We start from the raw sequence: 20367 nt of genomic DNA, 5'->3' as shown, positions 1-20367 counted from the left end.
AGTTTGTAGTTCCTCTTACTTCTGTTGTCCTCCCCCAGTGGGTGAAGTTGGTTCAGTGGCTTCTGTAAACTTCCTGGTGGGGGAGACTGGTGCCTGTGGTCTGGTTGGTGGGGCTGGATCTTGTCCTGCTGGTGGGCAGGGCCACATCTGGTGGTGTGTTTTGGGGTGTCTGTTAAATTAATATGAGTTTATGCAGCCTGTCTGCTAATGGGTGTGGCTGTGTTCCTGTCTTGCTAGTTGTCTGGCATGGGGTGTCCAGCATTGGAGCTTGCTGGCCATTGGGTGGAGCTGCATCTTAGTGTTGTCAGAGGTCTCTGGGAGAGCTATAGCCAATTAATATTATATGGGGATGAGAGGTCTCTGGTGGTCTTACATCCTGGACTTGGCTCTCCCACCTCAGATGCTCTGGCCTGACATCCGGCCAGAACACCAAGACCCTGTCAGCTGCATGGCAGGGAAAAAAATACAAATGAACAGACAGAGCCCCAAGACAACTGGTAAAAGCAAAACTAAACTGACAAAATCACACAAATAAACATACACACACACTCACAAAAAAAAAGGAGAGCAACAAAACCAATAAACCACCACAAATGAAAACAAACCTTAAAAACTAAATTAAGGGAAACCTAAAATCAAAAACAAATCAAACACAGAAAGCAAACCCCAAGTCCACAGTTATCCCCAAAGTCCATATCTTCAATTTTGGGAACCCTCATTGTCTATTCAGGTATTTCATAGATGCAGGGTTTTCCAAGCCAGTTTCAGGGATTTAATCCAGTGCTCCTGAAGCTGCATGGAGAGATTTCCCTTCCTCTTCTTTTTTCACACAACTCCTGGGGTTCAGCTTTGGTTTTGAAGGGAGTTACTTTTTTTGTGTGTTTTTTGCAGTACGCGGGCCTCTCACTGTTGTGGCCTCTCCCGTTGCGGAGCACAGCCTCCGGACCCACAGGCTCGGTGGCCATGGCTCACGGGCCTAGCCGTTCTGCGGCATGTGGGATCTTCCCAGACCGGGGCACGAACCTGTGTCCCCTGCATCGGCAGGCGGACTCTCAACCACTGCGCCACCAGGGAAGCCCTCAGCTTTGGTTTTGGCCCCTCCTCTGCATGTAGGCTGCCCTCAGGCATCTGTTCCATGCCCAAACAAGAGGGATTTAAGACAGCAGCTGGTTAGGGCTCTCTTGCTCACTCAGACTGGGGAGAGGGAGGGGTACAGTAGTTATAATTGGAATGTGGTGCGAGCATGCAGTGGCAGAGGATGTAGGGAGTGCTTGTGGTGACAGAGGGCAGTGTGACATCGCAACAGCTTGAGGCATGCCACGTGTTCTCCCAGGAAAGTTGGCCCTGGATCATGGGACCCTGGAAGTGGCATGCTGCACAGGCTCCTGGCAGGATGAGAGTAGTGACCTTCACTTGCACACAGGACCCTTGGTGGCAGTGGTAGCAGTCTGTGTCTGCCTCTGGGGTCCAGGAAGATAGCCGTGGCTCATGCCCATCTCTTGAGCTCACTTAGGCGGTGCTCTGCTGTATTTGGGCACAAGGAGCAGGGAGGCCCTTTCCTCACACACCCTGAAACAATGGTCTCTTACCTCTCTGTAAGGTCCAGACTTTTCCCTTACTTCCTCCAGGCCAGCTGTGGCACACTAATCCCCTTCAGCCTGTCTTCATGCAACCAACCCCAGTCTTCTCCATGGGGTCTGACCTCCAAAGCTCCAGCCTCAGCTCTGAGCCTCAACCTGACTCAGCCGGTGAACAGACAAATGTCTCAGGCTGGTGAGCGCTGGTCAGCACCTATCCTCTGTGCAGGAATCTTTCTGCTTTTTCCTCCACACCCCTGTTACTGCACTCTTCTCTGAGGCTCTGAAGCTCCCCTCTCTGCCCCCGCTCAGTGAGGGAGCTTTCTATTGTTTGGAAACTTTTCCTCCTTCACAGCTCCCTCCCAGAGGTGCAGGCCCTGTCCCAATTCCTTTGTCTCTTTTTTTTTTCTTTTTTCTTTTGCCCTACCCTTGTACATGGGGATTTTCTTGCCTTTTTGGAAGTCTGAGGTCCTCTGCCAGCATTCAGTAGGTGTTCTGTAGGAGCTGTTCCACATGTAGATTTATTTTTGATCTATTTGTTGGGAGGAAGGTGATTTCCGTGTCTTACTCCTTCACCATCTTGAAGGTCCTCTCTGTGATGAAAGGGTGCTCTTGGCTCTTGTGGCATCTCTGAGGTGCAAGACGATGTAGGTTCTTTGAGTTGAAAAGACTATAAACTGGATTCAACTGGCCATTGCAGTAAAGCACTCCTGCTGCCCAGGTGAAGAAGCTTTGCTCCCCTTTTATTTTTTATTTTGTTTATTTGTGTTCTCTCTCTTTTATTCTCAGTGAGCATGACTTAAGCTTTATCAATTTTGTTTATCTTTTCAAAAAAAACAGCTCTTGGTTTCGTTGATCTTTTCTATTGTTTTCTCAATCTCTTTTATTTATTTTCTCTCTGATTATTATTTCCTTCCTTCTGCTGACTTTGGGCTTTGTTTTTTCTTTTTCCACTTGTCTTAGGTGGTAGGTTAGGTTGTTTATTTGAGAGTTTTCTTGTTGCTTGAGCAAGGCCTGTATTGCTATAAACTTCCTTCTTAGAACTGTTTTTACTGCAACCCATAGCTTTTGGAAATCTGTGTTTCCGTTTTCATTTGTATCAAGGTATTTTCTGATTTCCTCTTTGATTTTATCATTGATCCATTGGTTTTTCTAGTAACATGTTGTTTAGTCTCCATGTGTTTGTCCTTTTCCCGTTTTTCTTTTTGTGGTTGATTTCTAGTTTCATACTGTTGTGGTCAGAAAAAGTGCTTTAAATAATTTCTATCCTCTTAAAGTTGTTCAGGCTTGTTTTGTGACTTACTGTGTGGTCTATCCTAGGGAATGTTCCATATGTGCTGGAAAAGAATGTGTATTCTGGTTTTTTGGATATAGTTCCTTGTAGATGTCAATTAAGTTCAACTATTGTGTCTTTTAGGATCTCTGTTGCCTTATTGGTTTTCTGTCTGGATGGTCTGCTCATTGATATCAGTGGGGTGTTAAAGTCTTCTACTATTTTTGTATTATTGTCAATTTATTCCTTTATGTCTGTTAATGTTTGTTTTGTATATTTAGGTACTCTTATATTGGGTACTTATATGTTAATGAGTGTACTATCCTCTTCTTGTATTGATCCCTTTATCTTATATAATGCCCTTCTTTGTCTTTTGTTATAGACTTTATTTTAAAGTCTATTTTTTTCTTATATGAGTATTGTTACTCCTGCTTTTTTATCATTTTTGTTTGCATGAAATATCTTTTTCCATACCCTCACTTTCAGTCTTTGTATGTCTTTATCTCTGACCTGAGTCTTTTGTAGGTAGCATGTTGAAGGGTCTTGTTTATGATTTTTAAGATATAAATCTGTGAGTGTTATGCATGATGAAAAATTTAATGATAGTCTTATTGGGGTTCTCTTTTACACAAGCTGTTTTTCTCTTGCTGATTTTAAGATACTATCCTTGTCTTTAACTTTTTGTCTTGGTGTGTGTCTCTTTGGATTTATCTTATTTGAAATCTCTGGAATTTCTGGATATGGATGTCTTTCTTTCCCAGTGATAAGGAAATTTTCAGCCATTATTTCTTTGAATAATCTTCCTGACCCTTTATCCCTCTCTTTTCCTTCTGGGATCCCTATAATGTATATATTGGTCCTCTTGATAGCATCCCATAAGTCCCTTAAGCTATTTTCACTATTATTTTTCATTATTTTTTCTTTTTGTTCCTCTGATTGGATGAATTCCACTGTCCTGTCTTTGAATTCACTTTTTTCCACTTGATCTAGTCTGGTGTTCAACTTTGGTGAGTGTAAGTCCATGCTGCTGAGCCCATGCATAACCTCCGTCCCTGCCAACATGGATATTTTGTTCATGAATCCATCAGGAAATGATAAGGGTGGCTGGAGAAAGACTGACTGGTATCCACAGAATGGGTCTTCCTATCCACTTGATTATTAAAATCCTTCTTTTTTGAGGTCATCCTTTGGTGAGCATTCACATGGGACACAAATATTTTCAGAGTTTTTGCCCATTTCACGAAGTCTAGCCACATACTTTTCCTCTAGACTTCCTTGTCACCAATTTTCTCATTGTGTTCCTTCTGACACTTGACCATCCAGCCATACCATTTTCCATAGCCCATGAATAGGTATAGACTCAGACCTTTAACATTTTCTTCTTTGAAGCAAAATAAACAAGTAGGCACATGGCTTGAAGTTTTTTTCTACTGAAAGAATTTCTCTTCACCACTTTTCTTCAGGGATATCCCAGATATGGACTGTAGCTCTGCAGCTCTCCACTTTTAGATGGTGTCTGCATAGCGTATAGAGCCATTTGTAATAAAGGCTTGAGTTTTATCTTCTTCTGTCAATTGATCACAAGGAACTACTCACAAGGCCATAGATGTGAGCTGGGAGAAAGAAGGTAATGTAGAAAGAATGAAGGTAATGGGTATTTGAGCTACTTCTTCATATGACTTACTTGTGCTTTCAAGGATTTCTCAATTCTGATCTCATATACACCACTTCCATTTGATGATGAAGTACTGCTGTGCACACTCAACTTTATGGCTTGGTGGATCAGACAACACCAAGTCACAATGGAAAGCTCAGGTGATATGGTAACTTAATGGCTTAAAATAAATTGTTCAGTCTCTAATAAGATACAGCAGAAAGCTAAAAGCTCTTTCTCAAACTGAGAGTTTTTATCTGTAGAAGACGGCAGAGCTTTGCTCCAACATCTTAACAGTATGTGATATGATTAACTTCTAGGGGCCTGCCAAAGTTTCCAAACAACATCCCTATCTGCCACTGATACTTCAAGCACCATGAGATCTGTTGGATCATTTAGCTCAAGTGACAGAGTAATTTTCATGACAGCTTGGTCTTGCTGCCAGAGACTTCTCCTTTTCTGGGCCTCACTGAAAACTAGCAGCTTTATAGGTCACTCAGTAAAAAGGCCAGAGTAGCACACCCAAATGAGGAATATGTTTCCTCTGAAATGCAGAGTCCAACTAGGCATTATTCCTCTGTTTTAAAAATAGTAGGTGTTAAATGTAACTTATCCTTCACCTTAGAAGGGATATCTCAATATGCCTCACACCACTGGACACCTAGAAACTTTGCTGAGATTGAAGGCTCCTGAGTTTTTGCTGTATTTATTTTACACTCTCTGACATGCAAAAGTCTTACCAATAAGTCTATAGTAGCTCCTACTTCTTGCTCCTTAGGTCCAATCAGCATAATATCATCAATGCAATGGACCAGTGTGATATCTTCTAAAAGAGAAAGGATATCAAAGTCCATGCAGACTAAACTATGACATAAGGCTAAAGAGTTGATATACCCTGAAGTAGAACAACTAAGGTATATTGCTGGCCTTGTCAGGTGAAAGCAAACTTCTTCTGGTAGTCTTTACTAGCAGCTATTGAGAAAAAAGCATTTGCCATATTATTAGCTCCAGACCAGTTACCAGGGGATGTGTCAATTTACTCAAAAATGAAACCACATCTGAAACAGCAGCTTCAATTGGAGTCACCACCTAGTTAAGTTTATGTTAACCCACTGTCATTCACTAAGATCCCTATATTTTCTGCACAGGCCAAATAGTCAAATTGAATGAGGATATGATGGAAGTCACTGTTCCTACATTTTTCAAATCCTTGATGGTGTATTATTCTCTAAAATCCTTCAAGAATTGTGATGTCGATTTCCAGTTTACTATTTTCCTAGGTAGTGGCTTGAATTTGGCCTTTCCTTACAATGAAAGTCTTCATTCTGCAGGTAAGGGGACCAATGTGGACATTCTACCAGTTCCTGAGTATGTCTATTCTACTTATGCATTCCAGAACTGGAGAAATAACTCCAAGATAGTTTTGGATGCCCACTAGATCCACTGTGAAAAGTATCTGAGATTAAGCTCCATTGATCATTTTAGCTCCATAAGCCCCTATTCTGACTGGTGGAACAGTGACATTTTGGGTCTCTTGAAATGTCAATGTACCGTAATAATCAGAAAATCAAATTATTTTTCCCCAATGTATAGCCACCATGGTAAAAAGCTATAGGTCCTTTTGGGGAAGGCTTGGAGAAAGATTAACAGTATAAAAATTTGGCAAAGTAGCTGGGTACTTCCTTAAGGGGCCTGGCTTCCCCTTAATTCAAGGGATTCTGAATCTGTAAACCGATTTAAGTCTGGAAATTGATTGAGGAGTTTTGACCCTCATTTTTGTGATTCACTTTAGACTTCTGTTAACTTGACCTAGAACTCTTCCATTTATGCAAATCAAGTAAGAATTTAGAAGTATACTCATCTATTTCTCTTCTATGGACACCATAATCAACTAGCCAGTGCCATAGGTCTTTGTGCGTCATGATATTCTGATTACTCTTTTGGCTCTAGTGTCCTTTACACTAACTATACCTACCTTGTATTTAGCAACTAAGTGCTACCACATGGCCCTGCTATCCTGATATCTCATTTATCCTCATTGCATTTAAGGATTCTAGTTCAATCATAACTGTTCAAGCTGCAATTTCTGACCTGGAGAGAAGAGTCATCACAGAGCTTTTCAAGGATACTGGAACTCCCCCCACAAATTTATTTATCAGTCCTCCATCTGGACTCACCATGGGTGAGTGAGAAGGTCTTACATAATCAATCCACTCTAACATTCCAATCTTCCTAAGCCCTTTGATACCTTTCTGTATAGTATTCCAAGGCAGTTCTGGCATTTCAAGTTTATTTAATATAGGCACATTTGGGACCATGGTTTATCCTACCAACCAAACATGCTACTAGAGACATTTTTTTTACATCTTTATTGGAGTATAATTGCTCCACAATGGTGTGCCAGTTTCTGCTTTATAACAAAGTGAATCCACCACACACACACACATGTTCCCATATATCTTCCTTCTTGCATCTCCCTCCCTCCCACCCTCCCTATTCCACCCCTCTAGGTGGTCACAAAGCACCAGCTGATCTCCCTGTGCTATGCGGCTGCTTCAGACTAGCTGTCTATTTTACGTCCAGTAGTGTATAAATGTCCATGCCCCTCTCTCCCTTTGTCACAGCTTACCCTTCCCCCTCCCCATATCCTCAAGTCCATTCTCTAGTAGGTCTGTGTCTTTATTCCTGTCTTACCCCTAGGTTCATCATGACATTTTTCCCCTTAAATTCCGTATATATGTGTTAGCATACGGTATTTGTCTTTCTCTTTCTGACTTACTTCACTCTGTATGACACACTCTAGGTCCATCCACCTCATTACAAATAGCTCAATTTCGCTTCTTTTTATGGCTGAGTAATATTCCATCGTATATATGTGCCATATCTTCGTTATCTGCTCCTCCGATGGTGGACACTTAGGTTGTTTCCATTTCCAGGCTATTGTAAAAAGAGCTGCAATGAACATTTTGGTACATGACTCTTTTTGAATTATGGTTTTCTCAGGGTATATGCCCAGTAGTGGGATTGCTGGGTCATATTAGTCTCTTAAGTAAAACACCCAATTCAGTGTTTTACTTAAAGGGCCATATCAATAAACTCTTCCTTATATAACTTTATATTCCTTCCACTATAATCCCACAGCATTAAAATCCATTTCAAATCTTATTCCTTGGATTTCTGTCTGTAAGAACTGGAAAAATCATGTAGTTCTTTTGGTATGTAATACAGGTCCTCATAAGTCACACTTTGTATCTCACTCTTTGGAGCCTGCTGGGACTTGAAACTAGTTATAGGTCTCAAAATAAAAATGAGTAGCAGGTATAGGTACTGAGGAGAATAATCTGTGCTTTGCAAAGTAACTACCTCAGAAGAAACAATTACAAGTTTTTCAGGTAAAAGAAAGCCAACTTCCTTAAGCAGAGGTGAAATGGTGGTTTCTACTGGCAAAAAAGAGCCCGCAGAATTTAGGGATTTCATATCTCCAATATCACCAAGAAGTACCCATAAATTCCTGTTCCATTTCCTTCCTAATCAATGCATCATTTTAACAGAAGACACCATGAGAAGTTGTGGTTTCAATTTATATTGTAATTCAGTCACTCCCAGAATGAGACTCTGGGTTTGGTTAAATCTTGACTGTGGATACAGGGGATAAGGGTTTCTGACAGGGTATATACAAAATCTTTTAGGCCATTTATACAAAGTTTGAGCAAGGAATTTGAAGCCCTTGTTCATCCTTTTATTTCTCCACTTTCTCTAGTACAGTTAGGAGCAACAAGTCAGCCCCATTATATTTATTGGTTTGACAGTGTTTTATAGTAATAAATACTCATGTGGTTACTCAGACATCACCATCTATAGGTATTTTATTCAGAGTATCTAGTGGCAATATTTTGCATATCTCTATGGCCACATCATGCCATGGGTTACAAGTAACCTCTTTACTGGAAGGAGAGTCATTAATAACTTTGAATCTAATCAGATTAGAGAATCAATTCAAGAAAATCCAGAACCAATTCAGAAAACATATCTTTAACATTCTGTTACTCTAGAACTACTTCAGTAGTAAAATATATATCAGCCAGCAATAACCAGAAAAACAGAAGCAATCAGAGATATATTAATAAATATATTGTAAATAATTGGCCTACACAATTGTAGAGTTGGCTAGGCAAGTCCAAAATCCACAGAGCATGCCATTATAAAGGCAAACTGGACATCTCAGGAATAAGGTAAAGATGCTACTCACAGATCGAATTTCTTCTTCAGGGAACTTTCAGCTCTGCACTTAAGGCCTTTCAACTCATTGAATCATGTCAACTCAGACCATCTAGGATACTTTCCCTTACTTAAAATAAACTGATATTGACCTTAATCACAATGACAAAATATCTTCATGGCAACACCTAGATTACTATTGATTAAATAACTTGTTACTGTCACCTAGCAAACTTAACACATAATACTGACCATTCCAGATCTCCACTTAGGCACATCATATTTAAAATATTGAAAAGAGAAAAACAAAGAAAAAATACTGGAATCAGGAAAAGGAAAATTACTTGTTACCTACAAGGGAAACCCAACAAGATGAGACCTGACTTATTAGAAACAATGAAAGCCAGAAGACAGTGGGATGATACATTCAAAGTGCTGAAAGAAAAAAAGAAAACTTAGTAAACCAATAATCAGATATCCAGAAAAAAAATGTCTTTCAAAAACTCTAGTATGAACAACTATACAGCAAGGAACTAGACAACCTAGAAGAAAATGGAAAAATTCTTAAAAACACACAATGTACCAAGACTGAATTGGAAATAGAAAACCTGAATAGATGAATTACTAGTACAGAGATTGAATCAGTAATCAAAAATCTTCCAATGAAGAACCGGAAGCTCAGGACCAGATGACTTCACTGGTGAATTTTGCAAAACATTTAAAGAAGAATTAACAATAATTCTTCTCAAACTCTTTCAAAAATTGAGAAAGAGGGAACACTCCCAAAATAATTTTATGAGGCCAGCATTATCTGCTACCAAAATCAGAAAAAGACACTACTAGAAAAAAACTACAGGCCAATATCTCTGATGAATATAGATGCAAAATTTCTCAATAAAATACTAGTAAACCAAATTTAGCAGTACATTAAGAGGGTCACTCACCATGATCAAGTGGGATTTATCCCTGGGATGCAAGAACAGTTGATGTCACTCAATGTTAATATATTTTGTTGTAATGAAGATGAGAAATAAAGGAAATTGCTTACTAATAAAAAAAAAGAATGGTTGAACATATATAAATCAATCAATGTGATACATTACATTAATAGAATGAAAGAAAAGAATCATATAATCATCTCAATAGACAAAAAGCATTTGACAAAATTCAACATCCATTCATGATAAAAACTCTTGAAAATTAATCATAGGAGGAATATATCTCAACATAATAAAGGTTATTTATGAGAAGCCCACAGCTAACACTATATACTCAATTGTGAAAGGTTGAAAGCTGTTCCTCTAAGGTCAGGAGCAAGACAAGTGTGCCCACTGTCACCACTCCTATTCAATATAGTACTGGAAATCTTAGCTAGAGCAATCAAGAAAGAAAAACATAAATGTATCAGAATGGGAAAGAAACAAGTAAAATTGTCTGTATTTGCAGATAACATGCTTATATATATAGAAAATCCTAAATACTCAGACAAAAGAAAAGTTGCAAGATACAAAATTAACCTACAAAAATCAGTACAATTTATTTACTCTAAGAACAAATTTTTTAAAAATAAAGAACTTGATCCCATTTACAATAGCATCAAAAAATAAAATACTTAGGAATAAATTTAACTAAGGAAGTGAAAGATCTCTACTCTGAAAACTCCAAGACAGTGAAAGAAATTGAAGAAGACACAAATAAATGGAAAAGAATTCCATGTTCATGAATTGGAAGAATTAATATTGTTAAAATGTCAATACTACCAAAAGCCAGCCATAGATTCAATGCAATTCTTATCAAGATTCCAAAGGTAGTTTTTACAGATGTAGGAAAAAGCACTACTGAAATTTGTATGGGACTGCAAAAGACCCTGAATAACCAAAGAAAATCTTGAGAAATAAGAACAAAGCAAGAGGCATCACACTTCAAAACAGTATGTACTGGCATAAAAACAGACACATACACCAATGGAACAGATTTGAGAGCCCAGAAATAAACCCAAAAATATATGGTCAACAAACATTTGATAAAGGAACCAAGAATACTCAATGGAGAAAGACAGTCTTTTCAATCAATGGTGCTGGGATAATTGTATATTCACATGCAGAAAAATAAAACCAGACCCATAACTTACATCATTTACAAAAATTAACTCAAAATTCTTTAAAGACTCAAATGTAAGAACTGAAAACATGAAAATCCTGGAAGGAAACATAGGAATAAAGCTCCTTGACATGGGTCTTAGTAATGACTTTTTGGATATGATACCCAAACCACAAGCAACACAATTAAAAAAAACAAGTGAGACTATATCAAACTAGAAAGCTTCTGTACAACAAAAGAAACAATCAACAAAGTGCAAAGACATCTTACAAAATGGGGGAAAAAATGCAAACGATATATCTGATAAGAGGTCAATGTCCAAAAAACACAAAGAACTCATACAAACTCTATAGCAAAAAAAAATGTCCAATTTAAAAATGGGCAGAAGACCTTAATAGACATTTTTCCAAACAAGACATAGAAATGGCCAACAAGTGGATGAAAATATGTTCAACATCTCTAGTCATTAGGGAAATGCAAATCTAAACTACAATGAGATATCACCTCACATCTGTTAGAATGGCCATCATTAGAAAGACAAGAGATAACAAATGCTGGCATAGATGTGGAGAAAACAGAACACTTTGCACTGTTGGTGTGACTGTAAATTGGTACAACCACTATGGCAAACAATATGGAGGATACTTAAAAAATTAAAAATAGAATTACCATATAATACTGCAGTTCCACTTCTGGGAATATGTTCAAAGGAAGCAAAAACACTAACTCGAAAAGATATTCTCACTTTCATGTTCAGAGCAGCATCATTTACAATAGTGAAGACATGAAAGTAACCTAAGTGTCCATCGATGGATGAATGGATAAAGAAATTTTGGTGTATATATATATATACAATAGAACATAATTCATCCATAAAAATGAGGAAATCTTACCATTTGTGATGGACCTTGAAGGCATTATGCTAAGAGAAAGACAAATACAGTATGATCTTACTTATATGTGGAATTTAAAACAAAACAAACAAACAAAACAAAACTCAAAGGAAAAGAAATCAGACTGTGGTTACCAGAGGAGTGGGGAGCAATAGGAGAGATTAGAGGAAGTTGGTCAAAAGATACAGACTTCCAGTTATATGATAAATAAATACTAGTTATGTAATATACAACATGATGACTATAGCTAACACTGACGTATGATACATAGGAAAGTTGTTAAAAGAGTAAGTCTTATCAGTTCTGATCACAAGGTGAAAAAAACTTTCTCTTTCTTCTTTTAATTGTATCTATATGAGAAGATGGATGTTAGCTGAACAAATTTTAGTAATCACTTCACAATATATGTAAATCAAATTCTCATGCTATATGCCTTAAACTTATACAGTGATTCATGTCAATTATTTCTCAATAAAATTGGGAAAATGTAGATGAAACAAAGACCTTCCAAAGTAAACAAAAACAGAATTTATTACTAGCATACAATTCATGCAAGGAATAATGAAGTTTTTCAAGCTGAAAGGAAGTGACACCAGACAGCAATTCAAATACATATGAAAAAACGAGAGCACAACTAAAGGTAATTATTTAATTATAAAATGTAGTATAAATGCATAGTTTATCTCCTTTTTTCTCTTAATTGATTTTAAAAGGAAATTTTTATAGTACAATGTAGATATAATTGTATTGTAGGTTCTATAACATAGAAATGTAATATAGTTGACAGTAGCAGCACAAAAAAGGCAGTATAGCTGTATAGCTGAAAGTATAGCTGTATTGGAAGTGACATCAGATGGTAACTTAAATCCACAGACAGAAAGAGAACCCAAAATGCTAAAAAAGAAAGTCAATATAATAAACTCAATAAATTTATACTTGTTCTCTTTTCTTCTCTCACATTCTTCAAAAGACATAGAACTATATAAACTAATAATTATAATTATGTAATATTGGGTCTTTAACATAAATGGGTGTAATATGTATAGGAATAATAGCAACAAAGGAGGAAAAGGGAATAAAGCTACATGGGAGTAACATTTCTATATCTCATAGGAATTGTTAGCATAAATCTGAAGACGTTTCTGATAAGATATATATGGTAAGCCCCAGAGCAAACAATAAGAAAATTACTAAAAAATAAAGCAAAAAAATCATTAAGTGAATTAAAATGTTACACTAGAAAATACTCACATAATAAAAAAGACAGCCATAAAGGATAGATAAAGGAACAAAAAAAAGAAATGAAATACATTGAAAGAAAGTAAAATGGCAGATGTGAATCCAACTCTATCAATAATAATATTAAACACGAATGGATTGAACAATCCAAATAAAAGGCAGAGACTGTCAGACTGGATGAAAAAGCTAGATACACTCTCTACTGGACTAACACTTTAGGTCCAAAGATCCAAATAGGTTTAAAGAAAGCATAAGAGGGGTGAAGTGGCTACACTAATATTGTACAAAATAGACTTTAAATTTTAAAAGTTGCTATAGATAAAGAGGGATGCTGAGATAGTGATGATGTTTGTTAAATGATAAAAGTTTCAATCCCTCAGGAAAAAAATAAAAATTATAAATATATATGTAACTAACGACAGAGCCCTAAAGTAAATGAAGCAGAAAGTAACAGAAATAGAGAAATACACAATTTAACAGTAACAGTGGGAGTCTTCAATTAATCATTTTCAATAACGGATAGAACTACCTGGCAGAGATTAATATTAAAATAGAAAACTTGAACATTATAAACGAACTAGATCTAATAGACTCCTGGAGAACACTCCACCAAACAATAGCAACATAAGTGTCCATCAACAGGTGAACGGACAAAGAAAGATGTGATATACACAATGGAATACCACTCAGCCATAAAAAGAATATATTTTTGCTCTTTGTAACAACATGAATAGACTTGGAGGGTATTATGCTAAGTGAAATAAGTCAGACAGAGAAAAACAAATACTGTATTCTATCACTTATATGTTGAATGTAAAACTAAAACAAACGTGAATATAACAAAAAAGAAACAGACTCACAGATATAGATCAACTAGTGGTTACCAGGGGGGAGAGAGAAGGGGGAGAGGCAAGATATGGGTAGAGGATTAAGAGGTACAAAGTACTATGTACAAAATAAATAAGCTAAAAAGATATATTATACAACACAGAGAATATAGCCAATATTTTAAAATAACTATAAGTGGAATATAACTTTAAAAAATTGTGAACTACTAAGTTGTACACCTGGAACTTATATAATATGGTACATTAACTATATCTCAATAAAAGAGAACAAATGATATGAAAACCCCAAAAAAGTAATGAATTATTGGTGCATGCTACAGCATAGATGGATCTTGAAAATATGCAAAGTTTAAAAAGCCAGTAACAAAAGACCACATATTGTATGAGCCCCTTCATATAGATGTTCATCACTGGCAGACCTATAGAGATAAAAAATATATTAGTAGTTGTATAGGGCTGAGTGGGTGGGGGAGAAATGAAGAGTGACTGCTAACGGATATACGGTTCATTTATGGGGTGATGAAATATTCTAAAATTGATTGAGGAGATGATTGCACAACTCTGTGAATATACTAAAAAACAGTTAATTGTATACTTTAAATAGATGAACTTATGGTATTCAAATTCTATTTTTAAAAGCTGTTATAAAAAGCTAATGCAAGCAGAGATTGCCTTCATCTGGAAAATTGTCTTTGTGTGTACTTTTAATACATCTTTGGGTCCTCGGTGCCCTCCTCATTCCTAATCATTCAGTTATGTTCATGACTTCAGTGACTTCAGTACAAGACCATTGTAATATTGATGTGTTTTAAGTAATTGAACAGGATAGAATTATGACTCTAGTAAATAACAAATCCTAGCTGGGAATCATCATGAAGACTTCCTAGAGGAGGAGAAATCTAAGTTTTGTTCAGAATGATAAGTAGGAATTATCTAGGCAAACTGTAGCTGCAAATAGGCAGAGGTTCAGAGGAGAAAGAGCTTAAGGCTTTGCAAGAACTGTAGGTGACTTGGCAACAATGGCATGTGGAACTGTGGGTCTGGAATGGACTATAGGATTGGAAATGAGGCTGGAAAGGTAATCAAGTGCTCAATAAGGAAAGGTCCTGGATTCCATGCCATAAACTGTCTTCTCCATACTGAAGGTAAAAGAATTTCACTGAAAATTTTTAAGCATTGTTATTTCATGAAAAGATACAAAGTTTTAGATGCTTTTTCTAGTTTCAGTGTACAGAATGAATTAGGAATAATCAAGACCATAGACAGAATTCAGTTAGAACATACTGTAATATTCTGAGTGAGAGATGATGGAGGTCTGAACTAGAAACATAGAAGTGGGAATGGAGAGAAGGCGGGACATTCTCATGATATTATGGAGGTAAAACCAACAGGATTTCATGCTAAACTTATGTGAGGATTGATGGAAAATAATACCTACTTCTGCAAGAATTTAAGAACATAATATATGTAATTGTTCTACATGTGGGTGCTCAAAAAAATCTTAGTTTATATTTTAATTCTGTTTATACCATGGTATTTTATATATTCTGTTATTAATTACAGGGATAATATTTCTTGTAATAATATAACATTTTTTCCATTTAACCTGAAATTGTTCTTATTACATATCTTAAAGGAATCTTCACTATATTTATAGTTGGATTCCTACAGTGATAGTTGTTAAGTGGCTTTTTCCATACATTACTACATTATCACTCTGGCAATGGTTTTCCCTGGTAGTTATTTAGCTCTCTCTCCCTCTCTCTTTTTCCCCTCTCCTCTCTTCTCTCCTCTGCCCCTTGCCCACCTCATTGCTTTCAGCTTATTTTCTCAGCAACAATGAGAGATTTTATATTAATTAGATCAAAGCAGAAGACAGATCCCTCCTTGTACTGAACATGGACTACCAATAGATATCCATTCCAGTGCACTGGGTTGGGGAGGGTATTTCTGAACCCCTTATGTAATGGGATATACAAATATAAAAAATTTTTAAAAATCATTTCTATGAACAAATAACAGCAATCCATATCCTAATAGCATAAATCCTAAAAGCAAGGGTTTCTTTGCCCCTCAGTCCTTGCCAAATTTTCAAAGCTACCTTGACCTAGAAGGAGAGTCTATATATTAGAAATAAATAGCATAAATAAGCTTATTTCTTCTACCAAGGCAGGGACTTTCTTTCCTTGCCTTTATGAAGTGTGCAAAAAATGTCTTAATTATAAATTATTCCTTAAATACGATTCTGTTTCTTCCTTTAAAATCAACAATTCTGACCCTTGTCTTCATTTTTAAGTGTTAACTCACAGCCTGTGCTAGGCAAAGGAATACCAAATGCCTTTTCCTGGGGAGGAAAAACAATTCAAGTGCAAAATTAGTCACCATAGAGTTGGACTTAATGGGGAAAACATAGGAACTACTTCAATATCCAAAATGAGGACACTCTTAAAAATATTCCAGTTCTGTACATGGAAATTTCTCCAGGATAGATCACAAGCTAGGCCACAAAACAAATCTAAAAAATAATCAGGGAAATGCAAAACCATAATGAGATATCACCTCACACCTGTCAGAATGTCTACAGTCAAATAGACAAGAAATCACAAGTGTTGGCAAGGATATGGATAAAAGAGAACCTTCATGCACTGCTGGTGGGAATATAAATTGGTTTAGCTACAATGGAAAACAGTATGGAGGTTCCTGAAAAATTTAGAGACAGAACTACCATATGATCCAGCAATTCAACCCCTGGGCATTTATCCAAAGAAAACAATTCAAAAAGATATGTGTACCCCAATGTTCATAGCAACATTATTTACAGTATATCTACAGTAGCCAAGATATGGTAGCAACCTATGTGCCCATCAACAGATGACTGGCTAAAGATGTGGTATATATATATATATATATATATATATATATATATATATATATATAATATATTATATATATATTATATATATTATATATATGATGGAATATTACTAGGCCATGAAAAAGAATGGGAATTTGCCATTTTCAACAACATAGATGGACCTAGAGGGTATTATCCTCTGTGATATGTCAGAAAAAGATAAATAGTATATGTTTTTGTTTATGTGTGAATCTAACAAATAACACAAATGAATAAATATCACAACATAGAAACAACCTCACAGATACAGATGATGAACTAGTGGTTACCAGAGGGAACAGGGTGGGGGAGGAGCAAAATAGGTGAAGGTGATTGAGAGGTGCAAACTACTAAGTATAAAATAAATAAGTTACAAGGTTGTAATGTACAACACAGCAAATATAGTCAATATTTTATAACTTTTTATGGTGCATAATCTATAAAAATATCAAGTTACTACATACTATGTACTATGCTATACACCTGAAACTAATATAATGCTGCAACTCAACTATACTTCAGAAAAATTTCCAGTCCTATAAAATGATGGTGAATTGTAGAATAAAACTGAGGAGCCATAGATGTCTTAGGTATCTTCACAATATACTGAAAAGCAAATTATGGGATAAAATAGGTCCATAATTGTTTAAAAAAGTGCTTATGGGTGGATCGTGAAAGCTTGTAAATATATAGAAAATAATATATCTGAAGTGGTTCTTATGTATATTTTAATGTATTTGATCTCATTTTTAAATGAAGTAATAAAAATATACAAACCATTTCAATTTCCCAAAACTTAAATAAAATACTTTGGCCAAATTAAGGGGTATGTTAACTACCAGTTGATACAGGCTTTAAGGGTGAAACATATGGCAAAAGACCAAGAAAAATATTTGACATGTCCATATATATCAAACCACAATTCCAATAGTAAGGAATAGAAAACAATAAAATATTCCAAGATATTCAGGTACACAGGTGTTCATCACAGAATTGATCTTACAAGTAAAAGTTCAGAATTATTTTAAACATAGCCCAAGGAAGCTTGGTTGTAGAAATTATAGCTCATCCCTGTGATGGCTTATTATGTAACAACAGAGCTAAAGGAGAATATTTAATTATTTAGAACTATGGTCCCAGAGAACTATTATAGTGAAAATACACTTCAGTGAAACAATGCATACTTTATTATAAATATAAAGGTATGTAGATATTTATTTACTAAAAGTGTATTTTGTCAAGTACTGGTATTAGGAGTGATAATTATTTTGCTATATTAACAGTTACAAATATTTTCTATTATAATCATGTACAGACTGTATAAAATGTTTAAAATAAATAAAAACAAGAAAGCTCCTGATAAAATATTGAGAAAATGCAGAGATGATTGCAATACAAAGTACAGAAAATTATACACATAATCCAGCTCCCCTTACAATATTGGTGCATCTTACAAATGTAAACGAATACTGTCTTTATAGATGGCCATTTATTAATGCACTTCGCCACCAAACTGCCCATATCCTTTGATACTTAAATTTTCCTATCTGCAATATTTGTTTAGAAAATAATCTGGGAAGTCAGCTAGATTTGTGCACTATGATGCACTTGACAGCTCTGTTTGTATAAAGAAAAATGAGCAACAACCTACATGTTCAACAGTGAGGAAGTAGTTAAAATACATATACACACAAACACAGAGATATAGACATGGATAAGTTGTCTGCTTTGTAATTTTTTCCTTCAATGAAGCTGAAATACTATTCTGAAAATGGGAAAAAGGGCAGGAAGTGTACCCATATATATCCACCTATTAAGTCATCAATTCAATGAAATATTAATATCCAGAGAAAATATTTTTAAATAATCTTTAATGACATGAAATGAAGTTCAAGAGTATGTGAGTGTATAAATATACACACACACATTTATGTGTGAAAAAGCAGGTATAAAAACAATATGTACATTATTATATACATACATGACATATGAATCAGAAAAATACTAGAGAGGTACGGCCAAAAATGTTGCAGGTAGTTCTTAGAAAATATTAAACAGGTACAGATGAAAATGATTCAGGGAGGTGTGGGTGCTCATTAGGATTGATTACAGGTGACATTAATTTTCTCCTGTTAACTTGTCCGCTTTGTGATTTGTTTCCTGCAATGAAGCTGAATTATTTTTCTGAGAATGGGGAAAAGGGCAGGAAGTGGGCACAGGGGAAGGAGGTGAAAAACAGTATTTAAACTCAGCAAAGCAACCAAGGACAGTGAAATACCATTTGCAGCCCATCAAGCTGGCCAAGACACACACACACACACACACACACACACACACACACACACACACACACACATCAATTACAGTGGCCAGGAGACTATGCAGGGGAAATGAGCATACTCTTTACTAGCTGAGCTGGCTGGCATGAATGAAAATTGGTACAATGCTTATGAAGGGGCCATTTGGCAACACACAGGAAAAGTCTTTTAAATGTCCATATGTGGATCCTGCAAGTCCACAATTAAGATCATCAGGTATGCTAGCGAAGATTTGGCTTGACAAGGGAGAATTCACTCATTGGAGTATACACAATGCTGGGTTTAAACACAGGGAAAGAACTAGGCACCACCTGAATGTCCAACAATGCAGGAATGACTACAGAAATGTTAGGGTCCATCGATACACTCTTCAGGCACTGAAGATGACGGTCCTGAAGCCTGTTGAATAACATGGAAAGAAGTTCAATGGGTTGATTTTTGTTTGGTTTTAGTTTTTGAAAAAGCAGATTAAGAAACACCACATACATGAACCATTCTATAACAGTGTGTTAAAAGGGAAGGTGGGGTGGAGGTGAGGAAGGGAGGGAGAGAGGAGAGGAGAGAACCTGGAAAACAGCACACGGAAATGGGAAAAGTGGTTGTCTCCGGGTAGTAGGGTCATGGGGAGCAATTACTCTCTTGGGTTTCCCTCATCTGATTTCCTTCTCCTTCCTGATGTTTCTACCATGAAATTGTATCACCTGTGCAATAAACAAAGAGAGAAAGTGCTTTTTAAACCAAACCACAAGGAGAAGACAGTCTTTAACCTGTCAAGTGGCACAGATTAGCAAGATTATTCACAGCACCCAAGGTGGGTGTTGGGGGAAGGGAGGGGAGAGGAGGGGTAGGGACAAGAGGGGAGTGGAGAGAAAGAGACACAGAGTGAGAGGGACTGAGACAGGTGGAGGGAGGGAGAGATGGAGGGAAGGAAGACGGGGGTGGGGGTGGAGTGCGGTTGTGAGAGAGACAGACCTGCACTCCCAATACAATACACTGCTGGTGGGTTAGGGGGGCAAAGGGTGGGGTTGTAAACCGGGTGGGAGCCAAGGTTTGGCTCTGCTGGCTGGCTCGCTCCTGGGATGTCTTCATCGCAAGGTGGCCTCCTCGTCGGTGTCTTCCTCGAAATCCTTGACGTCAGCACTGGTGGACTGTCTGGCCCAGGCTCCCCTTTCGGCCTCTCGTTCCTTATGCGACTTGAATCTCCCAACGAAAATTTTGCGGTAGTTCAGGAACATGCCATTCATCGCATCAATGGCCCGCTCGGCGGACTCCTGCTTCTGGAAGTGCACGAACCCGTAGCCCTTGGGCCCCTTTTCGTCGCAGGCCACTTTGCAGGAGAGGATGTTGCCGAATG

The 20367-nt window shown here is 36.9% G+C and overlaps 1 pseudogene; it reads right to left on the bottom strand.

Annotated features, from left to right (window-relative positions):
- Positions 1 to 20098: 20098 nt before the first annotated feature.
- On the bottom strand, positions 20099 to 20365 carry LOC103083021 (polyadenylate-binding protein 1-like 2 pseudogene; annotated as a pseudogene).
- Between the last annotated feature and the right edge of the window lie 2 nt (positions 20366 to 20367).

The sequence above is a fragment of the Lipotes vexillifer genome, unplaced genomic scaffold (assembly GCF_000442215.2).
Source record: "Lipotes vexillifer unplaced genomic scaffold, Lipotes_vexillifer_v1.1 scaffold2538, whole genome shotgun sequence".
Taxonomy (NCBI): Eukaryota; Metazoa; Chordata; class Mammalia; order Artiodactyla; family Lipotidae; genus Lipotes; species Lipotes vexillifer.
The sequence above is the reverse complement of the archived record's forward strand: the minus strand, read 5'-3'. Positions and strand labels throughout refer to the sequence as shown.